The following is a 27,006-nucleotide window of genomic DNA, read 5'->3' on the forward strand; positions in this document are numbered from 1 at the left end:
CCAGGGTCCCAGCATGTACCTGGCACACAGCTGGTACTTGATAAGGATTCTTCCCTGAAGGCTGCTGGAGTCTGGACTGATGGGAGGTTCCCTGGGGTCCTGCATAGGCCCTACCGGCTGAGGGACCGTGCGTTCTAAGGAGGACACTAAGAGGCGACTCGCTGGGGTTACTTATTACCTGGGTAATTAAACAATCATTATGAAAAGCAACATTAATTACTAAAGAAACCCACTGAGCTGGATGAACCATCGGTGTCCTCCCCCCTTGCCAGGGTCTGACATATCCGGGTCTGAGGAGCCCACACAGGGTTGGGCCTTTGAGACAGGGTTGGGGGTGGTGGTGTTGGCCTCAGATGGGAGCAGGTGGGGGGAGGGGAGTCCGCATCTTCCAGTTCCAGCCAGAGGTACCCTCCTGGGCTGCCTGGGAGGGCGGAAGGAGGGCTGGGGTCACCTGTGTGCCCCTACCCCACCCTGGAGGACTGCCCGCTAAGAGTCAGGGAGCCTAGGGGGCCCAGGAGGTGCCAAACACTGTCTGCTTGGGGGCCAGGTAGGAGGCCGTCCCCAGGACAGAGGGAAGTTCTGTGGAAACCCATTCTTAGTAAAAACAAAACACAATAAATGATGAGGCCAGCCACCAGAGAAGGATCAGAGTGAACTCTCAGCAGCCTCTTGCTTTGGCCAAAAAACTGAAAGGTGTGGAGGCCATGCAGTGGGGCTTTGAGGAGGAATCTCATTTTACAGATGGGCAAAGTGAGGCCCAGAGTGGGATGGGCAGGGAGGGACTACCAGCCCAGTGCTCTCTCCTCCAAGCTTTGGATTCTGCCCATAGCCAGATAGCCAGAACTCAAGGGAGGGGACAGAGGAGCTTGGTGGGGTGCAGGGGAGTGGAGTGGGGCATTGGCTCCCATTCAGGGAAGTGAAAGGTGCCCACAGGTCTTGGGGGAGGCGGAGCAGCAGGGGAGCGGGATCATCCCCAGCCAGCAGCTCAGGGAGAGGGGAGAGGGGAGGAGAGCAGGGCCGGGGGCATTAGGATTCCAGGCAGCCGCCGACACCCAATTTTCCAGCTGGGTGCCCTAGCCTGTTCTCTGAGCACCCTGCCAGAGCCGGTCTGATTGACAGGGAGAGAGGAGACTGCTGGCAGGTGGGAGCAGGGCTGGGAAGGGAAAGGGGAAGGGAGGGCAGGGGAGGGGGACTGGGGGGGGGAGGGAGGGGACTGGCGGGGGGGGGGGGGCCGGAAAGGGGGAAGGGAAAGAAGCAATAGGACCCTTAGGGCTGCAGGTGGACACAAGCCCTGTGGGAAGAGGGTTTGCAGGATGAAGCAGCTGGAAGGCGATCAAATCCAGCCCCTGGTTTAAGGGAGGAGGAAACACCCAGAAAGAGGAAGGAACTTCCCTGGCGTCACACAGCCAACAGGAGGCAGAAGCTGTACAGCGAGGGGCAGAGGCAGGTTGAGAACCCTGAGATGAGAGGGAGAGGCTTCTGGGGCTGGTGGGCGGGATGAAGGACACGGGGTGAGGGGGTGGCCCTGGGGAAGTGCTTGGGCAGCAGCTGCCTGCCTCCCGCCCCACCTCCCATGGGCCTTGTGCCCGGTGATGGCAGGAGGGCCTCACAGGGATCCCTGGCATTCTGACACAGTGGGCAGATGGGTAGATGCCCGGGGTGGGTGCCAAGGCTGTCCCCTCCGGCTCCCCTGGTGCCAATTGGAGTAATTATCACTAATGACAGGATTAGGGGCTCCTTGGGGCATGCCATCCCCAGAGGGGCTGGCTGGTGGTGAGAAGGGAGAGGAGAGCGGGGGAGGGGAGGGACCGCCCAGCCCCTGCAGCCCCTCGCGTGACCTGGGCTGGCCTCAGGATGCTCCCCAGCCCACGCTGGGTGGGTTGTGGGCATTCACTCACTCAGCTGCTGGGCCCAGGGTGTCCACGCTCCCCTCAGCCCCCGCTGAGGTCACCTTCCTGGAAGCAAACTTCTTCAGTCCACGACTTCACATGACGTTTACAGGAACTAAACGTCTTTATTTCCTGCCTCCACTCCGTTCCCGCTTTTTCTATGCTTCTGCTGCTTGGTCCCTTCTAGACAAGGGATTGTGCTGGTTTCGCCTGCTCTCCTGGGGTGTGTCTGGGCTGCGGGGCTCTGGCGGGGACAATGGGACAGCAGCCCCTGGCAGGGATGGGGCGGGTGTGCGCTGCCATGCCCTCTGGGTGCTGTGTCCTTCCACCAGGGGTGTTTTTGACTGCTGGCTGCTGCCCCTGGGGGGCAGAGCTAGGGGAACCCCCAGAGTCCCAGAACCCACAGGGGTGTCCTTCAGGGGCAGGAGCCCATGGCTACTTAACTCTCAACTGCCTGTCCTCCCCCACCCGATCTGGTGTCTCAGGAAGCGCGGGCTTCCTCTGTGCCCACCGACTGGGCGAGCATCTCCTTCCTCTCTGGGCTGCGCACAGACACACGCTTCAGACTTTTATTTAGAAACTCAAAAGCTGAGCCTTAACTGCTGTGGGCATAATCACACCCTGAAGGTGGTGAGTCTGGAATGTTCCAGGCTGGAGAAAGCCGCTAGCAGAAGTCGGTAGTGGTGAGAGGGGGATGTAAGCCCAGCATGAGTTCACACGTGTTCCCATGCAGAGCCTCACAAGCGTTGGTGACAACCCTTCACCCCCACTCCCGGGCACAAATGCCAGGTAATTCTCTGGTGGATGAGGGAGAGGGGGAGGGGACCAGGGGATCCGATGTACCTGGGAGGGAGGAAGGTCCGTGAAGGGGTCTCCCCTGACCGGGCTTACCCTGTGCAAAGTGGGGAGTCAGGCGTGTGGGTCTAGGACCGGGTTGAGGCCGGAGGTGGAGATGGGCAGGGTCCCTAGGGAGCTTCTCCAGAACCTCCCGGTATCCTTGAGCAGAAGTAGGCCGGTCTGCCAAACTGGGGCAGGAGCTGGGAATCTGGGCCGAGGGCCTGGTTGGTCCCCAGCGCTGTGCCTCATGCATGGGCACCTCTCTGCTGCTCTCCCCTGCTGGGCAGTCCGTGGCAGGGCCGTCCGTCCTCCCGCTGGCTGGTCCCCTGCCCGCACGAGGGCGTAGCCCTTCGCTGGCCTTGGTTCTACCCTAAGGATCCAAGTCCCCAGGAAGTATATTAGCCCATGGCCAACCCCAGGACAGCTACGTGGCGGGGCTGGGATCTGGACCCTGGCCTCTGTGATGGTAGGGCTTAGCCTTTTCTAGGCCATCACACTGCTGTGACCTTCAGAGGAGATGGGAGATGGCAGGTAAGCTCTCTAGGCCCAATAACCCCAGGCAAGAATGTCATAAAGGGGCTTCGAATAGTAGAGACGTTGGTTTAGAGCTTTTTCTGGCCCCAGATTCAAGGAATTTGGAGGTTCTCTGCCTTAGAGTATCAGACATCATGCCTTTTCCGAGGAAATCTGTTATCTTCAAAGAGGAATCTTCCAGATGCAAAAGAATGGATGTTGGTAGGTCAGAGGCCTGGTGACTAGCGTGTGTACCTGCATATGTGCATGTGTACGTGCCTGTCTATGGCCACCTACCAGCTGTGCAGCACTGGGTGAGCCCCTCAGCCTCTCTGGACTCTGTGTGTTCCCTGATGACATGGTGGGTGCCGGCCCAGGCTCAGGCCCAGGAGCTGCCTGGTTTGTCGGGGGCCATGGGGGCAGATGGATACCGAGCACAGCTGGGCTCCAGCGGCCGGAGGTGAGGTTGTTGTGTCCATGGTTTGGGTTGTGATCTTCGTCCAGCCAGGCGATCGGAAGCCCATGAAGGCTGCGGAATGATGCTGAGCTCTCTGACGGTGAACGTCTGTACCTTTGCAATAAGCGTGGAAGTCAGCCCCTTCCAGAAACAATGAAGGTGAGATTGGTCCCAGAGCAGCATGCCGGAGGGTTTGGGGTGGGTAGAGGCAGAGAGACCCGGGGGTATAGAGGGAGTGTGACTGTACCCACCGCTGGCCTGCACAGCTGAGGGGGCTGCAGAGAGGTGGCCAAGGCCCCCTGAGGGGTGGGTACGGGCTGTTCACTGAGTGGGGGCTGTGTGTATGTGGGCAGTGTGCACACACGTGTGCACATGCCTAGCGTGTGCGCATGCCGTGTGCACACGTGGGGCCGTGCCCACGCCTTCCTGGACACACATGTTTTCCACTGTCGCAGGGAGAGCTATCCATGGGCCCTGTGGTCTCTGGCCAAGGGCAGAGGAATTCTTTATTTCCATGGCCTTCCACGGTGATTAAGTCTCCAAACTTTTCCTTAACCATCATTTCTTCCAGATGAAAAATCAAATTGCATCTCCAAGCAGCTTGGAAATCGATTTCTTTCCAAATGAACTTTTGGAGAAGCGATTCCAGAGAGAAATAAGAGGAGGAAGGTGGTAGGTGGAGAGGGGCGGGGACAGAGCAGCTGCCGGGGGCTCTGAGGGCCTGAGGGCGTGCCCTGGCCAGGCTGGTGCCCCCCGGCCCCTGCCCCCAGATGCAGCCTGGACAGTCTCCCCACTCCCACCCCTGCCAGCCCTCGGTCCTGACCCTGCATGGGGGGCCCAGCGGCCTGGCATGGGAGCCCTGGCAAGTGCCCACCTCACGCACAGGCCTGAGACCTTTCCTGAATAGAAACAGGGTCCCACAGTAACCCCAGGAAGGATGGGCTGTCGTGTTGGCCTGTAGAGGGTTCTAGATGTGAAATGCTCAGCGTTGCACCAGGGGCAGTGCGGGGTCAAGGGGGCAGGTGGGCAGCTCCATGCCACAGGCGAGCCACAGCCAAGTCCAGGAGTCAAGGAGGGACTGGGGGGCCCTTCATGGGGGAAGAGGTGTGTGCCTCAGGGTTTGTCTACGTACCTGCTGTGTGCCGGGGACTTTGGCATTTATTGATCAATTTTCCACATGAGGAACTGAGCTCAGGGAGGTGGAGCAACTTGTCCAAGTTCACACAGTCAGGGAGCAAACCCAGATCATCCTGGGTCCCCAGCCTGCGCACCACCCAGGGCCACCACAAAGAGCATCTTGGGAGGGCTTCCCGGAGGAGGTGGCTAGTGATGGTGATGGAGAGGGAAGAGCAGAGCGGGTTTCCTGGCAGGGAAAACTGCACAGTGACAGGCAAAGAGGGTGCAAAGAGCGGGGATGGCTAGGCTGCGCTTCACAGTCTGGTGGAGCTGGGAGGCGGTGTGGACGGGTAACACGCCAGTTCAACCCCCGTAAGGGGGCAGGGAGAGGGGCTCCTGGCAGAGGGTACGGGGTGGGGGCTAGGGGAAGTGATGGTGGCCCTCACCGAGTGCTTACTAGGTGCTAGATGCCTAAGGGTCTAAGGGTCTCACATGAACAAATCCCACAGCCCAGGGAGGCAGGTACCATGATGGTCTCACCTTATAGATGGGAACACAGAGATCCGAGAGGTTGAGTCAGAGCTCAGGAGTGGTAGCGCTGGGACTCCCACTCAGGCTCGCCCCTCAACCCCTGCTGCTCTGCTGGGGAGAAGAAGGGAGCAGGAGGGAGGTGTGGGGGGCCTGCTCTTAGAGCGGCTGGGCTGGGTGAGGCTCCAGGAGGTGGGCAGCAGGGTTCGGCTCAGGAGGCCCCTCGAAGGCCATGCTAAGGAGTTGGGGCCTCCCCTGAATGCGAGGCACCAGCTTGAGGAGCAGGAGAGAAAGGCAGCCGGCTGGGGAAAGGCGGAGGCAGAGTTTACTGGGCTGTGACAGAAGGCACCCTGAGCCAGTCTGTCTGTCTGTCTTCTCCTGACACTGTCCCTCCTGGGTCCTGGAGAGCCAACAGTGCCAGGAGCTTCTGTGGCGGCTGTAGCACTCCAGGGGGAGTGATGGACGTGTGCGTGCGAGGGTGTGTAGATTGGCACAAGTGTGCGAGGTGTCTGCTGGGTTTGTGCGCGTGTGTCTTGTGGTGGTGGTGGTGGTGGTGGCGGTGGCGGCTGCAGCCGGCCCAGTGCAGGAAGGTGCCTGTCACTCAGTCTAGGAGACAGCCATGGGGCCTGGTGGCTGGGCGGCCATGCAGTGGGGGTGGGAGCTCAGTGTGGTTCTCAGAGCCTGGCCCGTCCCCATGGCAGGTGCTCCCAGTGCTTGCCCCTTCCCCTGCACAGCTCTGCCCACCCTCTGGTTGACTGGCTTGAGGGAGGAGGCGAAGGCCCGAAAGAGCTGGGGGAGGGGGATTGAGGAGATCTGGAGGGGCAGCAGAGGGTAGGGCTTGGAGGTTTGGGGGAGCGGCACAGATTGGGGTTCCCTGGAAGAGAAGCTCCCTCCCTCCCTGGCTGGCAGCTGGAGTTAGCAGGAGCACTGGGGAGGGGGCAGGGTGGCTTAGCAGCAGGGGGACATTGGCCAACCGTTGGGGAAGAAGAGGAGGAAAAATCATGGGCCCAGAGCCATGGGGGCTGAGAGATGGACAGAAACCGCAGGCTGGAGGCAGCCTGGCGGGGCTTGGAGGCTCACGTCCTCTGTGCCAGGCCCTGGACAGCGAGTTGTCACAGCAGACCGAAAGGCGGGCAGGTGGGAATCCCGTTCCCCTGAGGAAAACTGAGGCTCAAGTGGTCCCACAAGTATCCAGGGGGTGGGATCCCAGAGCCCCGGGTTTTGTGGGGAGAAAAGGGGAGGGGGAGGTAGGGAGGGGAATGTGTGTTCTAGACCTTTGGGCTGGGCCTCCCTCACGCCCGCCCGAGGATTCCTGGACAGAGGGAGGGGGCTGGCCTGAGGGCGGGAGCCCTGAGATCTAGTCTCACCTTGTGACACCTTGCTGTGTGTCCTTGGCCAGTCACTGCCCCATGGTGGGCCTCGGTCTCTCTGTCTGTGAAGTGGATTATCTGCCGTATTTCTTTCAGCTTCTGCGACTCTAACTCCAAGAAACCCACCTTACTGGCATTCACAGGGAGCTGATGGACCGGGCTGAGTTCTCTGCCCAGGACTGTCCCTTAGCTGCTGTGGGAGTCCTCTCTCCAGCTGTCTGTGCCTCAGTTTCTCCCTGCTCTAATGGGATGGAGGGGCTTGAAATGGATCTGTCTGCCGAGGCCTGGCATGGAGCTGCCGGATGAATGCCTCCCCTCGCCCCTCCCCTCCCCACACCTAGCTTCCCCAGCTCTTGAAGCCTCCGCAGGCCGGCTCTGATGAAAGGTTCATTTTCCTTTCATTGTGCAGGTGACAAATTCTGCCGCCAATAATCACTTGTGAAAAATCAACAGTGAAGCCCAGCGGCTCCCTGGGCCCCGGAGAAATTTGAGTGGATTTCCGGAGGAGCAGGGTGGAAAAAACCCAGGGGCAGCTGTGGGATCTGGGGGCCGGGGAGGGGAGGAACAGGGAGGGACAGCCACACTCCATGGTGTGCTGCCAGGACTGGGCTGCGCTGGCACCACGAAGGGAGGGGCTGCCTTTCTCATCGCATTTGGAACCTCTGCTCAGGGCAACCCTTCCTCTCCCCAGCTCCTACAAGGAGGTGGGCCAGGCTTTTGGGCAGAAGAAACAGCCTGAGTAAGCCAGGGGGTTATGGCGGGCTTGCTCTCAGGAAGTGCAGGGCGGGAGGGGTGAGGTGGGGTGGGGTGGGGAGTGAAGGGGGCGTGGGGGTAGGGAGGCAGGCCCTGCTTGAGGGGAGGACCGAGGAAGATGGGAGAGGAAGATGGATAGAGGGAGGGGTTCTGATCCCAAGGGCCCGAAAGCACAGGAGAAGTTGAGTTCTCTTGGAGGACATCGGGAGCCATGGAAGGTTTGGGAGCAGGAGATGGAACTGCATCACCTGATCTGCTCTGTGCCACCTGTCAGCCTCCAAGGACCCAAGCCCACATCCTGCACGGCGTGGTAGGGCTGAGGGCAGGAGGCTGGGGGAGGATCCACCTAACACAGATGGAACACCATCTTTGTGACCGATTATCTCAGAGCTCCCATGAAGGCAACGCAAGCTGTAAGTGGTTTTGACCACAGAGCGCCCGCAAGAAGGGGACCCTGTCAGTGATCTGTCTGTGGGGCGAGTTCTCCTAAATGGTCTCATTTGTGCTTCTTCTTCCTCCCTCCTCCAGCTGCTAGGGGGCCCCCCTGTGGCAGCCAGAACCCTGAGAGGCAGGCTCACTCCCGCCCTCCATCTCTGCCTCCCTTTGGACCCACTCAGCCCCGAACTCCCGTTGCCGTCATGGCCCTGTGGCCACTGGTGAGGACAGTGAGCAGGTCTCCTTCCCCTTCATCCCTCTTGTTCACGCTCTCCCTCCACCTGTCTTGATGTCTCTCAGACGTCAGCTTCAGACAGAATTGGTCTGGGAGGCAGGCATCTCTCAGCTGTGGGACCTTTGTGGATCTGCCTACGTTTGCCCGGGGCCTCACCTTTCTCATCTGTACAATGGGGCTAGTGCCCATGGCCCCGGCCTCCTGAGGGTTGCCGTGTCCACAGAGGCCCCCGAGCACCCAGCAGGTGCTCCCTCTGTGGCAGCCGCCAGACGGTGATGGGGATTTGTGGCAGAAATCATTGGACTCCAAGCGCCTCACCGCCCACTTGCCACCTGACAGCCGCCTTCCGGCTCTCCATCACGGCGGGGGAGGCCGGGAAAGCGCCCCACTCCCTGCTATTTCTCCTCTCCAGCCTCCCAGGAGGTTAATAGCAGCTTCTCACGGGGATAGTTGGCTTTTTCCCGGAGTGTCCTCTGCCTCTTTCTTCGCTGGGAGGATATTCTCGGGTTGGTCTCAGTGGAGAAGGGAAGGAGGGGAGGCGTTTGCCTACAGAGGGGGCCCTGTCTGGACAGGATTCGGCTCCAGGCAGTGCCTGTTTCCAGAACAGTCCCCAGGTGCTGGGCTGGGTTTAAGTGTGGGCAGGAGAGGATCGGGGCGGGTTTCCCTTCCCTAGCCCAGGTTATTGGACTGTAGGGGTGTCTGAGCCTACTGGGGCCCGGAATGGATCTGGTGGTCTACACTGGGGCATCCTAAGGAAAGGAAGAGCTTTCGCGAACTGCAGATAGAGGGGCAGGCCAGGCGACAGGCTGGGCGATGAGGTTGGCCGGAGAGCCCCCAGGGTCCCCCTGGCTCATCTCTGGGGCCTGGGCTCCTCCTGCACCCCACCTTCCCTGGTATGAACCCCAGCTAGCCTTGCTGGGTAGAGCCCGGCCACTTGGGGTGTGTGTGTGTGTGTGTGTGTGTGTGTGTGTGTGTGTGTGTGTAGTTTTTAACTGCGGTAACATAACATGAAATGCACCATCTTTAACCGGTTTTAAGCTCTAAGCACATTCACACTATTGTACAACCATCACCACTGGCCAACTCCAGAACTTTCTCATCTTCCAAAGAGAAACTCTGCCCACTAGACAGCAACTCCCCATTCCCTTCTCCCCCCACCCCAAATCAGCCCCAGGAACTCCCTTCTACTTTCTGTCTCCCTGAATTTGCCAATGCTGGGCATCTCACAAAAGTGGAATTAAAGATTCATCGTTTTGTATTTGGATCACCTCTTTCAACATATGAGTAAACTGAGGCCCAGAGAGACTATGGGGCTTGCCCAAACTGCAGGCCCCAGCCCTCCATCCCTCTGTCTTATCTCTTCTGTTTCCACATATCTGTGAGTGTCCCAGTTTGCCAGGCACACCTCCAGAACCCCATTCCCCTGGAGGAAGAGAGGCAAGAGCTAAGAGGTCCTGGGTTGAAAACTCTAAAGGCGGAGCCCACACCTTTAGGGGGCCATTCAGCTCTGCCTGGGGGGAGGCCTGGCTGTCCCAGGCTTGTTGGGAATGTGCCAGAGAATGCCAGGCCCCTTGGAGGTCCCAGTGTTTCTCTTCTGATGCTGACCTGGTGACCAGACAGACCTTGCAGATCGCCTCTGGCTGTGCTGACATCAGCCCTCCCCAGAGCTCTATGGGTAAGGGAGGGGACAGGCTAGCAGCTAGCAACATGGCCCTAAGGGCTGCCTGAGGCAAAGAAGAGCCTGATCCAGGGCTCTGGCTTTGTGGTGACCCACACTTCCTGACACAGTCCCCATGTCCTTCTCCTAGGCCCTCCAGGTTCAGTGTGTGTCTGTGTGTGTTTGGGGAGGGCCAGAATGGCTGGGAACCTTACAGTTACTGAGAAACATGTTGATTCTGCTCCCAGTGTGTGTGTGTGTGTGTATGGTGGGGGGGAACATAAGCAAGTCAGGTGTCTGGTGAGGGAAAGGAAGGTAGAAAGAGATCCCCCATGCCCTTCTCACCTTCTTAGTCCAACACTTAAAGCCTTATGTGATCTGGCCCAACCCACATGTCCATCTGCAAATTCCATAGATTTGTTCATTCATTCAGCAAGTTTTGACCGAGGATGGCTATGCCCAGGCACAGTGTCCAATGCTGGGGTTCCACAGCCATAGCTGTGCCGGAGACAAACATGTGCTGTTTGCCTGGCATTCCTGAGCTTGTGATCCAACAGCAACACCTGACATGAAATAAACAATCAGATGATTGTGTGCAGGGAGCGCCAGGGCCTCATGAGGGACCTGCGAGCAAGCTGGACTCAGAATGGGAGCTCAAGGAAGGCTTCCCTAAGAGGCTGTGGGGCGGAGGGACTGATGGACCAGCCAGGCAAAGAGCTTTAGGAAGGGTGTCCCAGGCAGAGGGACCAGCACATGAAATGGCTCAGGGGTGAGCTTGGGGAACATCAAGGAGGCGAAAGCAGCAGGCTTGTTAGTGAGAGGAGGGTAGGGCTGTGGGGCTGGGGCCTGGATTGCATACACAGGGTGATCAGAAGAATTCATAGGAGACAGGGAGGAGAGATCCCCTGAGCCAGGGGGACTGATTCAGGGCAGGGTTGTTATCAGGACCGTGGAACTGGCTTGGGAGCTGACTGCAGCCGCAAGGCAGGTGATCTGGAAGCTCAGGAATGGTGGCCTGTGTGATCTTGGACAAGTCTCTTTACCTCTCTGAGCCTCAGTTCTTTCACCTATTAAAGGGACCCATCCCATGGGCCTTGTCAGTCTCTGGTAAAGGCTGGAGGTAAAGGCAAGGGGGCTGTTTCTCAGTTGGGCACTGATGGCACCGAGTACGGCCGGGACCCTGCTTGGCCAAAGTTTGGGCAGACCCAGTTGCCCGTCATTCCTCGGATCCAACTGCGGTCACCGTGTCCCTGTGCTCCTGGAGCCTCCGAGCTGGGTCAGACCCCGGCCTCTACGCCCCCAGCTCAGGACAGACCCATGGTTGCAGACTGTACGGGGTTCCTCCCACAGGTGAAGTTGAGCACCATCAGCTTCCCAAATGGGGGTGCGATGGTGGGCTTGCACCTTCTGGAAGACCTCCCCAAGGTAGGAGGCTGTGCCTTGAAGGCCAGGGGGCACATCTCAGGCAGAGAAAGCGCATAGCACATTCCAGAAAGCAGGAATAAGCTGGTTGGCATAGGGACCTGATAGACAGTACCGCTGATGATGCAAGGGAGCCCAATGGTGCTGGGTCTGATGGGCCTTGAACCCTAAGTGGAATCGTTTAATTTGATCCTCAAGGCTGTGGGAGTCACCAATGATGTGAGAGAGACAGAGATAAACAGAGACAGGCTGGGGAGCTGTCCACTGGGAAAGAAGATTTAGCCCAGCATCAGGTCCCTTGAGACCTGCACTGTGGGTGGTGGCCTGGAGGGAGTGAGGAGGGTCTTTCTAGGGAGTCCCAAGATCGAGGCCCTGGGTTCCAGGCCAGCCCCACCCCATTGCCCTGGTTTTCTGGGGATGCCAGGGTGATCCCTGTCCTGTGCCCCAGAGCCCTGGGAGATGCTGTTGCCTGGATTCTGGAAAGCCAGCCCCACCCTGTGCCCTGCATTGAGGCCATAATGCCCCATCTGAGACTGGGCTCCAGGATGGATTACTTTTTGCCAGCTTGGTTCATTCTTGCCTAGATCAGGACGGGGAGAGCTGGAAGAAGCCAGGGAGGAGAGGCGGGGAGGAGCCTGTCAATGAGAAGAGGGGGGGCAGTGGGGGGAGTGGGGGTGGGGGGTGGCGCTCTGCAGTGTGCAGTGTGATGGGTCCTCCCAATGTTGTGACAGCCTGTGTGTGTAGCTGGGGCTTTATGTCTTGGAAGGGAGTGCACGGGGCATTCTAGCAGCCCCCTGCGGGCTATGCCTGCTGTTTTGACTTCCCCCCTCCCACCCTTTCATGAACCATCAAGGTTAAATAGGGACCCCGCCACCGTGCCAAGCTCCAAGAGGGGGCTATCCCTGAAGTCGGGCTGGGCATCCCTAGCCAAGGGGAATCCTGTGGGCAGACCGGCAGCCCAGCGGCCCCTCTTCCTTCCCGGGGCTACACCACAGCCCAGCTCTACCACCACACTTCCTCACCTCCCTCCCTGGAGATGGGCTGGAGTGGGCGGCAAGGTGCTCCTCTCCAGCTCCGGGAGGGGCTGCGGGGAGCAGAAGTGGGGGGAGGGAGACCGAAGAGGCAGGGAGCAGAGAAGAGGCTGGGAGAAGGTGGGGGAGGCAAGGAGGGGGGACAGAGATGGAGAGCCAGCAAGAGAGAGCTAGCAAACCAGCAGTGACAAAATAGGGGCGGTTGCCTGAGTCCTGCGTGTCTGTCTGCTTCACACACATTATCTCATTTAATCCCAACACCTCCAGATTCGGGTATTCCCAAAGTTTAGTTTTGTAAATGTTTGCGTTTTATTTAATCTAGTCACTGGAATTGCTAATGCATTCATATATTTCAATATTTAAAAGACAATCGTGCAATACCAGGTCTCCATCTCCTGGTCTCTTCCTCCGGGGAACAGGCTCTCTTCCGGGAAGGCAGACAGCTTTGCTAGCGACTTCGATTCTCCACGAGGGGATCTGTGCAGAGACATGCAAACACATGCATAGGAAAAAAAATATGTGCAGAGACACCCCCTCCCCATTTTAACCCATTCCATCACCAGGCTCTTCCGATCTTTTTCCCCACTTCCATCTATTTTATACACGAGGCCAGTACTAAGGCTCAGGGAGGTTAAGGCAGTCGTCTAGGGTAGCACAGCAGGGTTGGAGAGGTGGACAGCGACCGCCAAAAACTAGTGGGAAAGGGGAGAGGATCGTTTTGGGGTGGGGTGGGGGAGGGGGTAGCTGTCCCGGAGGGGGCAGCCAGCGGAGACGCGACGGGAGCGAGGGGGGACAGCGGAGCACGGAGGCGCCAGCCGGGGCGGGCGCGGGAGGCGGAGGAGGCGCTGGAGCGGGCGAGGCTCGGTCTCCTGCCGCCTCCGCTGCGGGTGGAGCGGGTGGAGCTGGGGGGGAGCGGGGAGAGCGGGGGCGGGGGAGCGGGTGGGCGCGCCGTCCTGGATGTCCTCCTCTGCCCCCTTCCAAATCCTGCGCTAGGGGCCGTCAGGTCCCCGCCCTCCCCTGCTCCCCACCCCTTCCCAGCCTCTGGATTAGTGTTGGGAACCCGGTGGAGAGCACGCAAGCAAGGGAAGACGGGAAGTGGACCAGGTGACGAACTAGCCTTTCCCCCTTGGATGTTCTGGAGCTACTCTCCTTAGGGGCCCCGCCTGTCTCCTCTTGGGTGTCCCCTGCCGTCAGTCCCAGTGCACTCGCGCCCCTTCCCCCCATTCCCCAAGCTCGGAGGAGAGGTGGTCCATGAACGCTGGGGACCCTGCAGCCCTCCCCCTGCTTCCCAGGGGATCTATGCCTGACGCTGCAGGTCGGTGGGGCAGTGTCCAGGCTGGTGGCCGTGGGCAGCCTCCGCCTCGCAGTGCTTTTGTGAAGCCCCCCCCCCCCACGCCGCCCCCCGGCGCCGGCTGCTGCCTGCTGAGCCGGGGGTGCGCCCCTCCCCCCGGGTCTCCCGTGCACCGCAGGGTCCTGGAGCGTTGCCTCCAGTGCCACACAGTGGAGTTCGAGTCCCCAGCGCCCTATCTCTGCTTGATTGTCCCTGAGCCTCACTTGGCTCCTCTGGAAGCGCTGAGGGTGCGGTGGGGAAGGAGGATAAGATCTTAGGATGTTTGAGAGAGTAGAAAAGAGCAAGCCATGGCGATTGCTTTGCTCAGCGCCTGACTTCGTGAATGCCCAATAAACGTGTGTCAGGATGATGATGGTGATGGCGATGGCGATTCCCCATGACCTGGCTGGAGGATTCTGGAGCCAGAATGGACCATCGAGAGACCGTGTGCAAATCCCCAGCCCCTCTACATTCAGGAATAAAGGAGTAACTTGCTTAAGTCTAAAACCAACACTGCTGAGGGAATGTGGTTCCCAAAGGGAAATTTGAGGGCTCTTGGCCTCCCACGGCTCAGTCACACTTCCTCTTCTGACAGTGGACGCCGCACCTGAGCCTCCTTCCCTCTTTACTTCCTTCCTGGAAATAGTTGAACTGGAAGGGCAGTTGGGTCATCTGGCCTAGCTAGCCCTCTGGCTCACTCTTTGACCTTGAGCTAGATAGTCACCTTCTCTGGGCCCCGCTTTCATACCTGGTAACTGAGGGGGTTGGGCTAGCTAGCAGTTCCCAACCCCCAGTTGTGCCCTAGAGTCATTTAGAGAGCCCTTAATAAACTGTCAGCGGCTAGAACCCCTTTGCAGACCCGGTAAGCCAGCTCCTCCAGGGTCTGAACTGGGGAATCTGCACCTGGCCTAGTCCTGGTCCTGGGAGGCACAGACCAAAGGGTCTTTGAGCTCCTGACTCTGAGCCCTTCTGCAGCTCCCTCTGGGATGGATAAGGACACAGAGACCCAGAAAGGAGAGGCCATCTGTCTCACCTCTCAGTCTCTTCTCCTACTGAGCTCCTACCCAGCCAGCCTCCACACAGTCTCTTGAGCTGAGATGAAGCATGGAGGACCAGACTGACCTAGGGGGGACTTGGGGAGAGGGGAGGAGGGCAGCTGCCACCCTGCCTGTGGCCGACTATCCTTGTGCCCTCTTGGGCCATCCTTGTTCTGACCCCGGGGCCAGGGACCCTGCCTCATTTTTCTGAGCCCACAATTCTAAGAATCTCTTGGGTGTTCCTTGAACACTTTGGGCCCCCCACCCCAGGACCCCCCCCCCTCCTTCAGGGGCACCTGGGAAGGATAGACGTGGAGGTGCTGGTGGGTGGTGGCAGGTATGCAGGAAGTAGGCTCATCTGTCTTCCTTCTCCAAGAGCTTGTGTTCTGGTCCTGGCTCCTCTTAGGAGGGACGGTTTCCGAGAGGAACTGATTGAAATGTACTTTTCGTTTCGGGAAATTAAAGTCCTCAATTTGAGAGCATGGCGGCAATTAGTGTTTAATCATGGGAGGGTAGAGCATAGGGAAGCATTCCCAGTGCATGGCTGGGTGGGCTGATTATCAGCCCTGCTTCCTCCTTGGGGGGACTGAGGCTCATCCTGCCCCTTCCCCAGGACAGATTAAAGGTATAATTTGATGAATCAATTTGTTTTCTGGAGGAGGGAAGAGGGAAAAGGGAAGCAGAAATATGATAATAGCCAGAATCAAGTTGCTCCATCCTGTCCTACAGGAATCATTAGGAAGGCGTGCAGGGAAAAGAGACAGATGCCATCAAGGAGGTCCCACGTCCTTCCTTCAGGGAGCACGCTGACATCGTGACCTTTGAAGACTTGAAGATCTGAGTTCAAATCCTGATTCTAGCATTTATCAGGTGGGTGACCTTGAGAAATCTGCTTAACCTCTCTGTGCCTCTATCTCCTTCCTGGTCTCTAAGAGAGACACAATCCAGCAGGGGGGTTGGGCCATTAGTAGATGTGTGTCCTGCCATGTCTGGCACATAGTAGGTGCTCAGTGAAAGTGACAGGAGAGAGAACAATGGGTTTGGGAGGGAGGAAATGAAACTGAAACAGTGGCCTGGCAGAGCCAAGCCTGGGACGCTGGGCCAGAGGGCTCTCAGCACAGCATCCTTGGACATTAGCAGACAGGGCACAGTAAAGCGGCATTTCTGGCAAAAGGAGAAAACCCCAAACAGTGGGCAGCAAGAGTGACTGTGTGGGGTCAGGACCTTAGCCTGAAGAAGGAAAATAACCTCTTCCTTCCTTCCAGAACCCTCCCCATCATGCTACCAGCTCAGGTGCCCCCTTGCAACTCAACATCTTCTTGTTGCCCCTTGTAGCTCTGCGAGCACCCCTCGAGGCAGGATGTGGGGCAGGTGCCTTGGGTGCCAGGAATGCAGCCAGCTTTTAAGCCCCGGTGAGCATGGTGGGGAGCTGGGCAACAGTGGCACAGGGTGACGGGCTCTGGTTGCGGCTGGCCTGGCCAGGAGGGTGTGTGTGACCACAGGCAGGACTCAGGTCTGAGTCAGCCAGACCCAGGTTCAAATCCTGCCTGTTCCTCGCTGTATCTGGGGGACACGTGTTTGCCTTCTGCAAATCTCACCTGTAACTTCCATTTGCCTGGGCTGGTTATTAATGATTGTAATATTTGCCTCCTTCCTCTTCTTAGCAAGGGGGCCCCTGGGAAGCCTTAGCTGAGCGTCAAGGGATGGTTTGGGGCACCGAGAGGGGACAACAGGGGTGGAGACAGGGGCCTCTCTCCATTTACTGAGTATGAGTCACACACCACGCCTTGTGCTAAGGTTTCTATGTCCTTGGTTTGGCCCTACCGCAGGGGTAATCATTCCCATTCTCCAAACAGAAACTGAGGCTCAGAGAGCTGACCTGGAATGCTCAGGCTCGCTAGCAACGGGCCGGTTGTTGGCCTTGGGGCTCTCTGACTCAGAGTCTGGGCTCTGTCCAAGCTGGCAGACACCGCAGGAGGAGGTCCTGGGGCTGGAGGCTGCGGCCGGGCGTGGGTGGGCAGGCCCATAGATCCTGGCTAATGGTTCCAGGTGGGCCTGGCACTAATGGACACTGTGTGTGGCAGACGCGGATCTGGTGGGAAAGCCGGCTCTGGCCATAATGGGGCCAAGAGTTCTGCCCACCCCTCTCCTGCTCCCACTCCTCTGGCCTGGAAGGAAGGGGTGGTGGAGATGTGGGGCTCGGGGAGGAGGTGTATGTCCAGCTGCCCTTCAGGGCTTCCCTCGGCTTCCCCTTCTGCCCAGTGGGCTAATGATCCCCGCCAGATCTGGCTAATGATCCCCTGCTCAGAACAGGTCTGTTCTGAGCCTTGAGGGGAGTCAGGTATGGGAGTGAAGCTTGTAAAAATCAGGAGGTCAGCTAGAATGGTCCATCTCCCCACCTCCAAGAAAATGTTCTTTCTTTGGGACCCCAGAATGGTCGGGATGCAGGCAGGTGCCCGCAGATTATGCCAGGTCTCCCTTTATCCCCCACAGAGCGGTCCTAGGTGAGAGACCCGCACAGCCTGGCCTGAATGGGTGGGTGGGTGGCGCTGGCGCGTTTTGGAAGCGCCTGCCTCTGATTGGAGGGCTGGTTTCCATGGTGACGGATTGATTGCCCGACTCGCAGAGACTCAAGGGGAATGAGCAATGGGCCTTTCTCCCAAGCTGGACAGCTCTGGGTTTGGGTTGGGAAGCCCAGGCAGGGTAGATACCTAGGACTCCTCTCAGACCTGAGGGGCCCCGCAGGGAACAGGAGGGCCCCTCAACTCAGCCCCGGGGGGGCCATGGTTGGGTCCCTGCTCTGTGTGTGTCCTGAGCTACAATGCAATGGGAAGGGGCGGGGGTGGGGGTGGGGGTGGGGGCGGGGCTAGGAAGCACCTACCCTATGAAAAGGAAGCTCCTGGGACTCAAACCTGGTCCAGTAGAGTCCCAAGCTCATGAGCTTAACCACCAGGCTATGACGGTTCCCGGGGATGTTGGTGAGGACTCAGCTCATGGATAGGGGTAGGCACCCCAGCATGCACCCTTGGACCTTGGACCACCAGAAGGGAACTGGCCGTGTTGAGCCCTGAGGGCAAGGGAGAGAGAGACTGGTTGCTGCTGGGGGAAGTCAGGGCTGGAGTGGTTGAGGGCTTTGAGAGTCCTTGAACATGGACATGCAGGATGAGTTGGGGCTGAGAGGCCTCGGGCTCAGAATGGGGAAATAAAAGCATCCCGGGGTGGGGAGGCTTTGGCCTTCACACAAGGAGGGTGTGGAATGAGCAGGGTATGTGGCTGGGGTCCGATTCTCCTTCCGTGGCAGTGGGCTGTCCGGTTTGTCAGCCCCCAAACCCTGCGCCCCATCTTACCCCTTCCCACTCCCCTCTCTCCTGCGTCCTCTGTGGGTCAGGAGATAGGCTGGTTGGACTCTGACTGCTCCCTTTTCTGGGGTCTGGATGCTTCCTTGGTCTGCACGACCCCCACCCTGTGCCACACTGGTGCCACCTGCCAAAAGGAGGAGGTTGGCACAGGCGGGGCTGTCCCCATGACCCAAGGTCAGTGGCTCCCCTCTTGTACTCCTTCTTCCTCCCCAGCTCCTCCTTAAACCGCCTCCTTCTGTCCCCTGGCCTGGGAGGACCCTTTACTCTCGCACAGAGTCCTCTCCTGCCCCCAGAGGTGACTGGAGGTGATTTTGTCCTGATCCCTGCCACAGCCCCGTCTCCATCCTAAACCCAGCCCTCCTGCTCGAGTCAAAGATTCCTGCCCCAGCCTGGCCCCTCCCCAGTGCCTACCCCACACCCTGCGGCAACCCCAGCGCTTCTCCTATCTAGCCGCCTCATCTTCCCCCAGGACTCTTACCCAGCCACTGCCCCTCTCCCGTCTCTGCCTCCATCCTGCCTGCCCTGTCCCTGTCCAGCCCAGACTTCATTGGGAGCCTTGTTCCAGCCTCAGCTTCTCCGATGGGCTTGCTTAGGGCCTCATTGGCATTCTGTCCACAGCCGCACCCGTCGCTGGCTGCAGGCGCTGTCGGGGTGAGGGAGAGAACGAGAAAGACAGAGGTCGGGGCTGCAGGTTGTGGGGAGGTCTAGGTCTGCTCCCTGCACCTCCTCTCTGGGCAGCAGGGCTCCAAGCAGGACTGGACATAGCTGCTTTTTTATCAAACACCTACTGGCGGCTGGAAACCTTAGACAGCAGCGTCTCTAACCTCCCCGGTGGCCCGCTGGGGCGGGTGTTATTCTCCATTTCACTTGGAGAGGTGAACTGATGTGTCTGTGGCAGACATTGACGGGCTTCATTCACCCCGGACCCAAGTCCTCCTGCCACTGTCTTTCGCGGTGGGGTTGGGCAACGTGAGAGTCATTGGCCCCCTACTTCAGGCGCTCCTGGTCCCCGAGCTCTGTGAGCTCTCCAAGGATGGTCAGGGTTCCCATAGGCACAAAAGGGGGTGAGTGAAGAGGAGGAGGGAAAGGGGAAGGAAATGCACGCGCAAGTGCTTGGAGCCTGGGACACTGTAGTGAGGATAGGCCTGGGGGATGCAGCTTGGGACAAGGCCGGGCAATGGATCAGAGGCACTTTATATGGGTCTTGGGGACTTGGAGACCGGCATGGAGGCCGGGCCTTATAGAGAACTGGAGAGCCACTGGTTGTTGAGCAAGGGACAACGGGCTGGATGCCGTCTGTACCGATGCCTTCCTTCCTTGGTTCATTTATAAAACACGTCCTTAGAGCCTTCTCTGGCTGTGCCTTTGCTGGGACTGGTGATACAGAAATACCAGTCACACTCTCCGTTCTCTGGAGGCTCCAGGGCTCACCAGGAGAATGCATATTCATGGATTCACGCTCATGCATATTCGTAATGCATCGCCCTGAAGGCCCACTGGTGCAGGAGAGCTTTGGTGTACTGGGGGCAGTGGAGGTGGGTGAGAGATCCGGAAACGTTTTATAGAGTCAGGGTCAGAACGGGTCTTGGGAGGGTCCAGTAGAGGGTGCCAGAGGCCCCCTGGACTGGAGATAAAAAAGAAAATTCCAGGCAAGAGGGAACAGCATGAGCCCCCGCCTGGAGGGAGGCTTGATCTTGGATTTAGGCGATTGCTAGTGGTTTGGGTTTCCGGTAAGACAGCGAGGAGCAGGGGGTGGAGAGGCATGACAGAGGCGGGTCACCCTGTCTGCAGGGTAGGAGATAAAGTGGAGAGAACTCCAGGGGGACAGAGAGACCCGGCAGGTGATGGTGAAGGTCAGAGCGGAGGTGATGGGGGAAAGGAGAAAACTTCGAGATACCCACCCATCCATCCGTCTAGAAAGTGTTTGCTGAGCACCTGCTGTGTGCCTGGGACTGTGCTGAGCACCGGACATGGAACCAGCAGGCTCGCTCACTGACTGGCTAGGCAGCTGGGGGCTCAGCTTGGTGAGCGTGGAATGAAGCAAGCGTAGAATTAGGGGCTGGGGGGGGACACTCTGAGCTCAAGGAGCATCGATCCAGGGCACTGTGACTGGGGATGGGGGAGGCAGTAAGGAGCAGGGCTAGGAGAAAATAAAAGCTATTCCCAATGGGGGAGTAGAAAGGACTAATGGCATGCATGGTGCTTTGCTGGTCTTCTCATTTAATTTTCATTTAATATCGTTCCCACTTTTTCGGATGAGGAAACGGAACCTCAGAGACTTTATCACTTGTCCCCTAAGTGTAGAGGTGGGCGAACATTTTCTGGAAGGAGCTAAGTAGGAAATTTTTTCCAGCTTTGGGGGCCATACCTCTCTGTCAACCAGACTCAAGCCTGCCCTTGTGGTAGAAAAGGCAGCTGAATTCAGGAGCAAAAATGAATGAGTATGGCTGTGTTCTAATAAAGCTGTATGAGCGTTGGGATTTGAATTTCATATAACTTTCATGTGTCAGGAAATATTCTTCTTCTTTTGATTTTTTAAATATTCAAATGATGAATATTTATTTTGAACATGAATTCGGAATATTTTTGAATATTTATTTATTATAAATATATATTGATATATACATATATTTATTTAATATTCATCTTGGAGACGATTTTAGTAAGCAATTTGTTTAATATTCAAAAATGTAAAAACCATGCTCTGTTCCAGGTGGTCCCAAAACAGTTGTTGGCTTGGGGGCTTAGTTAGGCCACGGTGGTTGGGAGGTGGTAGAGTCCAGTTTTCAATCTGGATCTGCAAGACTGGGGACCTCCGGCTCCATGTGCTGCGACCCCACCTCTGCCTCCCTCCCTCGGGCTCTGCTCAGTCTGTCCCATGGTCCAGCCCTCCAGGATGCACTTCGCTCCCAGGCGTCTAGGCTTGGGGGAGGAGGCAGGGCCGGTAGGCCATGAACTCTGGATCAGCCATTCTGGAAGGGGGTCCCTGCCCAGCCCCTCACCAGGTGGGAAGACCTTAAACCACTCCGGGCCTCAGTTTCCCCATCTGTAAAGTAAAATATTCCATTGTTAGGGTCACAGTGAGGCTACCCTGAGAGCAGGCCTGGAAAGGCACCTCCTCCCTTGGCGGCCTCAGTTTCCCTTCTCCACCGGGGTTCTTCGAGCCTGGTCTCCACCGCTCCGCGCCTCTGCCTCTGTGCCTCCCGCATCTTCAGCCCCCCTCCTTCTTCACGCGGGTGTCTCCCAGCTGCCACCAGCGCCAACGGTTTCTCGGTTTCTTGGTTTCTGGAAAGCTTTTAAAAATGAGGCTCCCTCCGGGGCGGCGGGGGTGGTCGGGAGCGTGGGCGCCGCCCGCCCGGGGGAGCTTCCCTGATTGGGGGGTGGCGACAGCAGGGGGGCCTCCAGGCCTTTGGCAGGGAAGATCTGTGGCTGATTATTATGGAAATCAGGCCCCAGCGGCAGGCCGGGTGGCGCGGGAGCCGAGAGCCCCGGTGGCGGTGGCGCGGGAGCCGGGAGCCCGGAGTGAGCGCCTGCTGCTGGCTGGGCGCTGGGGCCCGGTGTGGAGGAGGTAGGCTGGGGTGTCCAGTCCCTCCCGCACTGCTGCCCCAAACGTAAGCGCGCCCTATCCTCGCCAAGTCCGCGAGGAGGGGAAGAGGTTCCAGGGAGCCTGGGCTGCCGGGCGGAGCTGCAGCTGGAGGGTCTGCGCTTTGAGGTGCTGGGGACTGGGGGCCGCGGTGCGGGTTATTTTCAGTCCGAAGGGAGGAAAAGGTTGGGGTCCCACGCCCTGCCTGTGGGAGTAGGACGAGGCATAACCTCACGTTCTTTTATTCAGTGTGCATCTGGCACCCAGCACTCTGCTCAGCGCACTGAGGTTCTTGATCGATTTAAAAATTTCCATTGATGTGGCCCTCATCACTCCCATTTTATGGATGAGAAGATAGAGACCCGCAAAGGCAAAGCCCACAGGGCAAACACCAGAGAAATCTGAACCTGAGGCTACTAACGCCTGGGGCTGGTTCTCACGCCCTTCCTACTCCTGTCTCCGGCTGGGGTGGGGGGCGGGGTGGGGTAGGCCACTTGGACTTCCAGGGACCCCTTCCCATCCTGAACTCCCCATGCCTCTCCAGTGGGGGCCTCTGCGGATGGGGAGACAGACACTCTGCCTGTGTATCTATGGGGCAGGGCTGAGGCTGGGGGGCGGATAGGTAGTGCTGAGACCCCCAGTTCCTGCCTATGCCCTGTGCGGTGAGCAGAGGGTTTAAGGTGAGCTGGAGGACATCCTTCTCCCATCACTCAAAATCCAATTCCTTTATATGTTTCACATTCTGGAGAAGGGAGACCATCTCGGCTTAAAATTGACCGAGAAATAAAACTAGGAAAGTCAGATGGATTTGTCCACTCTGTTAGCCAGAAAAATGACCCCTGTAGAAAGGCAGGCAGCAGCCCTGGAAAAATCATTGTAGCAAAGAAGAACAGCTATGGCGTCTGCTGTCTCGCTCTGTAATGAGGCGGAGAACCCCACAGGTACACAGGCAAAGGGCAGGAGCAGACAATTCACACCCGAAAGAAACACAGGTGCTTAACCATCGCATGGAAAGAAATCCATTCCCACTCAGAGACATGCAAGGCATGCAAACTTTAATAAGTGCAATTCCATTCAAATTCACCAATATTTTGAAACATGAAGTTATTGAATCCCCCAGCGAATCAAACTCTCTTCAACCGAACTCTAGTGTCGCGCCTTTCAGAGCTCTGTGAACGTTAGCTGAACTCAGTCCCCACAATGGCCCCCTTCACAGAGGAGGAAACTGAGGCTGAGAGCAGTCCATTAGGTAATTTGCCCTGGTTACACAGCTGCAGAGTAGTTGAGCAAAATCCCCTGTCCCACTGCCAAGCAGGGACATTTAACCCCCAGGCCAGGGGTTCTCAGAGTGCGGTCCCAGGTCAGAGACATTGGTGTTACCTGGGGACTTCGTACAAATGCTGGGCTTCAGGCCTCATGTCAGAGCTACTGACTCAGACTCTGGGGGTGGGGCCCAACTCTTCGCATTTTAACAAGCCCTCTAGGTGATTGTGATGCTGTGATTCAAGAATCAGTGTTCTGGGGCGCCTGGGTGGCTCAGTGGGTTAAGCTTCTGCCTTCGGCTTAGGTCCGGATCTCAGGGTCCTGGGATCAAGCCCTGCATTGGGCTCTCTGTTCATCAGGGAGCCTGCTTCCCCTTCTCTCTCTCTGCCTGCCTTTCTGCCTACTTGTGATCTCTGTCTGTCAAATAAATAACAAAAATCTAAAAAAAAAAAAAAAAAAAAAAAAAAAAATTAGTGTTCTGGGCTCCGGGCTCCAGGTGAGCAGCCAGAAGGGGGCCCTAGCTCTTGTTACAGAAGACAAGTTAGACTGACCCCACCCTTTTGAAATACCCACGGACAGCAGGTGTTTCGAGCCTGTAAATGGCCAGTAATTGGACCAGGTTTTATTCCTGATGCTTTTTAGACAACGTAACCATGTGCACAGCTGGAAACAATGTAAGTCTCCAACAGTAGGGGATTAGGGGAGAAAAGCTTGGACTCCAGTACTAGATGGTCTATGGTCATTGAGAAGCGAGTTTGTGAAGCCTGGGAGGCGTGGAACAGTGAAGGGAAACGGCGTGTTCTGGTTTCCCAGGACATCCTCAGTTTTAGCTGACAGTCCCGTATTCTAGAAAACCCATTGGCCCCAAGGACTTAGGACGGTTGGCCATCCTAGTTGTAGTCGGGACTTGTTCTGCAGTCAAAGAATTTCTGTTCTCTCTTCTCAAAGGGCAGGTAGGAGGATGGTCCTTCTCATCCCCTTTGAAGTTAGGTGGTTATATGACTTGCTTTGGCCCGTGAAATGTGAGCCAAATTGATGTGTCATAACCAGGTGATGCTCCTGGAAGCCTGGGTGGGGATGGGGCTACTTCAGCCTGGTTCCTGTGTGACTGAGAAGCAGAGGTCCCCAGCCACCCCCCTCCGCCCACTGGGCAGACCGTGCAAGCAAGGCGTAAACTCTTGTGTGTGAACCGACTGACATTTTGGGGTTATCTGTTACATGGCATAACCTAGCCTGCCCTGACTGCTACACGTGGGGGAATGTGAAGCCCGTGATGTTAGAAAGACACATGTTACAGACTAGTAATTGCCGCGGCCTTGCACAGATGTAACACACAAACCTTGCAGGTGTGCTGGCAATAATCGGAAGTGTTTAGACTGATCACGGAGAGGAATTATTGAGCTAAGTTATTTTCTTCCTGATCATTGCATTATCCAACATTTCTATAATGAGTTTGTTTTAGTATTTTTAAAATAGGGGACATTTTATTAAAAAATACTTCCTTGGGGTCAAAGCGGGGTCCTCTCTGGGCTCTTATTCATTAAATGAAAATCCGGAGGAGGAAGAGAAGGGAATTAAGCTTTCGCTTCAGAGGATCAAAGGGACTGTTAAGGTCAAGGAGTTAATCCTCTTGGGCAGCCACAAACTCCCTGCTGGATCACTGGTCCTCTTAGCCTCAATAGCTCAGTGGGAGCAAGTGGAGCAGATGCTACTTTTGGGCCATGTGACTCTGGGCAAGTCAAAACCTCGCTGAGCCTCCACATTCTCATCTGTTGGATGGGAATGACCTTGCCTACCTTGGGGGTTACCGAGAGAAGCAAATGAGAGGAGGCATTCTCAGTACGTGTTGGTACCTTCTGCCTCTGTCTTCCACGTTGGGCACCCCTTGGCCATGTCCCTTAAGCCCCGGGAGCCTCAGTTTCCCCACGAGGAAGGAGAAAGATGGTTTTACAGGCCCAGGCATCCCCTTGACGAGGGTGGAAGTCCCTGGGCAGAAGCTGAAGACGGGGAGGAGGAGAGGGCTTGGGGACCTTGGAGTCCTGCAGCAGAACTGAGCTGATACCCTCCTCCCCCACCCACCTTGAGATTTGCAGCCCCAAACCACAAGACTGCATGCCAAAAGCCAAAACTGTGAGCACTTAAGATCAGGACAAAAGCAGGTGCTGGGTCTCCTTCGGAGGCTTGGGACTAGCACACCTGTTTTCTGACATCTCTGGAGTCTTAAGGGGCTGGGGTGGTCAGGGAGGACTTCCTGTAGGAGGAGAGCTTTAGCTGGTCTTGCAAGGAGGGCATGGGCAGCTCCTGGCACCTGTAAGGGTACCCTTGCTCTCAGCTTTGTAAGGAAGCCCCCACCAAGAATCCAAGAGTGGCAGCTAACATCTGTGGAGGGGACATGTTGGACTGGACTCACTGTCCTTGTGATCAGCCCGCACACTACCACTTGGGGAAACTCATCAGGAGTTTCCGGACTTGGGGAAACTGATCAGGACTGCCCCCTCCCCACCTGTCTAGCAGGTGTAGGGAGGAACACCTATGGGCCCTTCTCCCCTGTTCCTCCCTGCAGCTCCCAGTGTTTTGCCCCTCAGGGAGGTCATTTGTCCCTCCTCTCTCTTCCTGGCCTCTGGCCTCAGCCTCTGACGCATCCATGTTTCTCCCAGAGCCCAGGGCTGGCCTGGAACCAGGTACCGGAAGAGCATGTTCTCCCCCAAGGAGCCTCTGTGGAATCTGGCTCTTCTCTTGGAGGGAAGTTGGATTTTAGGAAGAGGAGGCCGTGCGCACAGCTGCCTAGAAGAAGCTGGATGGGGCGGTACTGACAGTGCCAGACGGGGTGAGGGGGAAGGGCTGTTGCTGAGGATTGGTCTTCTCCGGTGACTGTGTGTCCCAGAGAGGGTCGGCCTCTTGTCCAAGATCACACAGAAATTTGGGGCAAGGCCGGGACTTTGACCTAGATGTGTCTTACTTCTTCAGCCATCCCGGGGAGGTCTGACAGGGTGGGGGGAGCATGCAGGCTGGGTGGAACGTGAGGTGTCTGCTGCCCCTGGGAGGCGGGGCCCTCAGGGCATTGGGGTGGGGGGGGGGGCTTTCATGGAGGGGAAGCAGGGGCTCAAAGCTGGCAGCCAGGGTGGGAGGAGGCCTCTCTGTGATTCTTTGATGCTCACACTTTGCGGACCCCTGGGGAATGCCTGAGTCATCGCTGAGCCAGCAAACATATTTAGCTTCTCTGGTTGTCCCTAATAAATCAATTTCTCCAGCCCTCACACCTGCCGCTGCACTCCTGGCTACCCCCCCCCCCCCCCCCTCCTGCCTGCTGGCATCCGGGCCTAGGCCCCCAGGGCCAGTTCCGGGCTACCAGGCCAGAAGGGCTCCCACTCCCCAGGCACAGGGCAGCCCCCCCCACCCCCCGCTTGCTTCCCAGAGCCCCCTTGCTCTTTCCCACTGCATCCCAGGGCGTCCTGTGCCAAGCTTCTCCTCCCTTGCTCAGGGATGGCCTCTGTTTTGCAGCCACGTCTCCGGATCCCCAGTCAGAGCTTCATGACGAGAGGCACTATGGTCTCAGAGACTCGAGAGAGTCTTGTGTCTGCTCCTCGGCCCCTGCTAGGGCCCAGCCTCCCTCAGACTTGTATCTTCTTGGCCCGCCGGGGCTTGTGTTTGGGGCCCACGGGAATCCCAGAAGTACCTGGCCTTGTCACACCTTGTCCTAGCTCCTCCTGGCCTCCACTTAGCTTATCTTTCTTGGGTGCCTCTTCCGAGAAGGCTTCCCAGCTCTTCAACTCTCTTGCCCCCATGAATCTTTCCTGTTCCAATGGCCCCGGCCTGTTTTGTACCATGAAAGCACGTGCATGGTAAGGGTTGTATGGAAATGTTGAACCACTATATTGTACACCTGAAACTAATATAACACTGTATATTAATTAATGGGAATTAAAATAAAAACTTAAAAAAAAAGGCACGTGCATGGTTTGCTTTGTAATAATGATAACACTTAACTCCGAGTAGGCACCCAACACTCTTCTAAGTGTTTTGAACATATTGAATTATTCCCATTTTATAGATGGGAAACTGAGACTCGGATCGCTTAGGAACTTGCTTAAGGCACTGGGTAGAGTTAAGCCTTGAACCTGGGCCCTCTGGGTGGCTCTCACTACTGCCCCCCTGTGGCTCTTCAGTGAGTGGCTTTTCCGGGTACCTTCT

At 57.4% G+C, this 27,006-nt stretch overlaps 1 long non-coding RNA gene across 1 annotated transcript; it reads left to right on the plus strand.

Moving 5' to 3' along the window:
• Positions 1-3,013: 3,013 nt before the first annotated feature.
• On the plus strand, positions 3,014-26,716 carry LOC132020465 (uncharacterized). Its single transcript, XR_009404974.1, has 5 exons — positions 3,014-3,257; positions 3,744-3,855; positions 15,340-15,480; positions 25,473-25,642; positions 26,317-26,716. It is a non-coding gene; the product is annotated as an uncharacterized LOC132020465 (long non-coding RNA).
• The last annotated feature ends 290 nt before the right edge of the window (positions 26,717-27,006 follow it).

The sequence above is a fragment of the Mustela nigripes genome, chromosome 6, assembly GCF_022355385.1.
Source record: "Mustela nigripes isolate SB6536 chromosome 6, MUSNIG.SB6536, whole genome shotgun sequence".
In the NCBI taxonomy this organism is placed as follows: Eukaryota; Metazoa; Chordata; class Mammalia; order Carnivora; family Mustelidae; genus Mustela; species Mustela nigripes.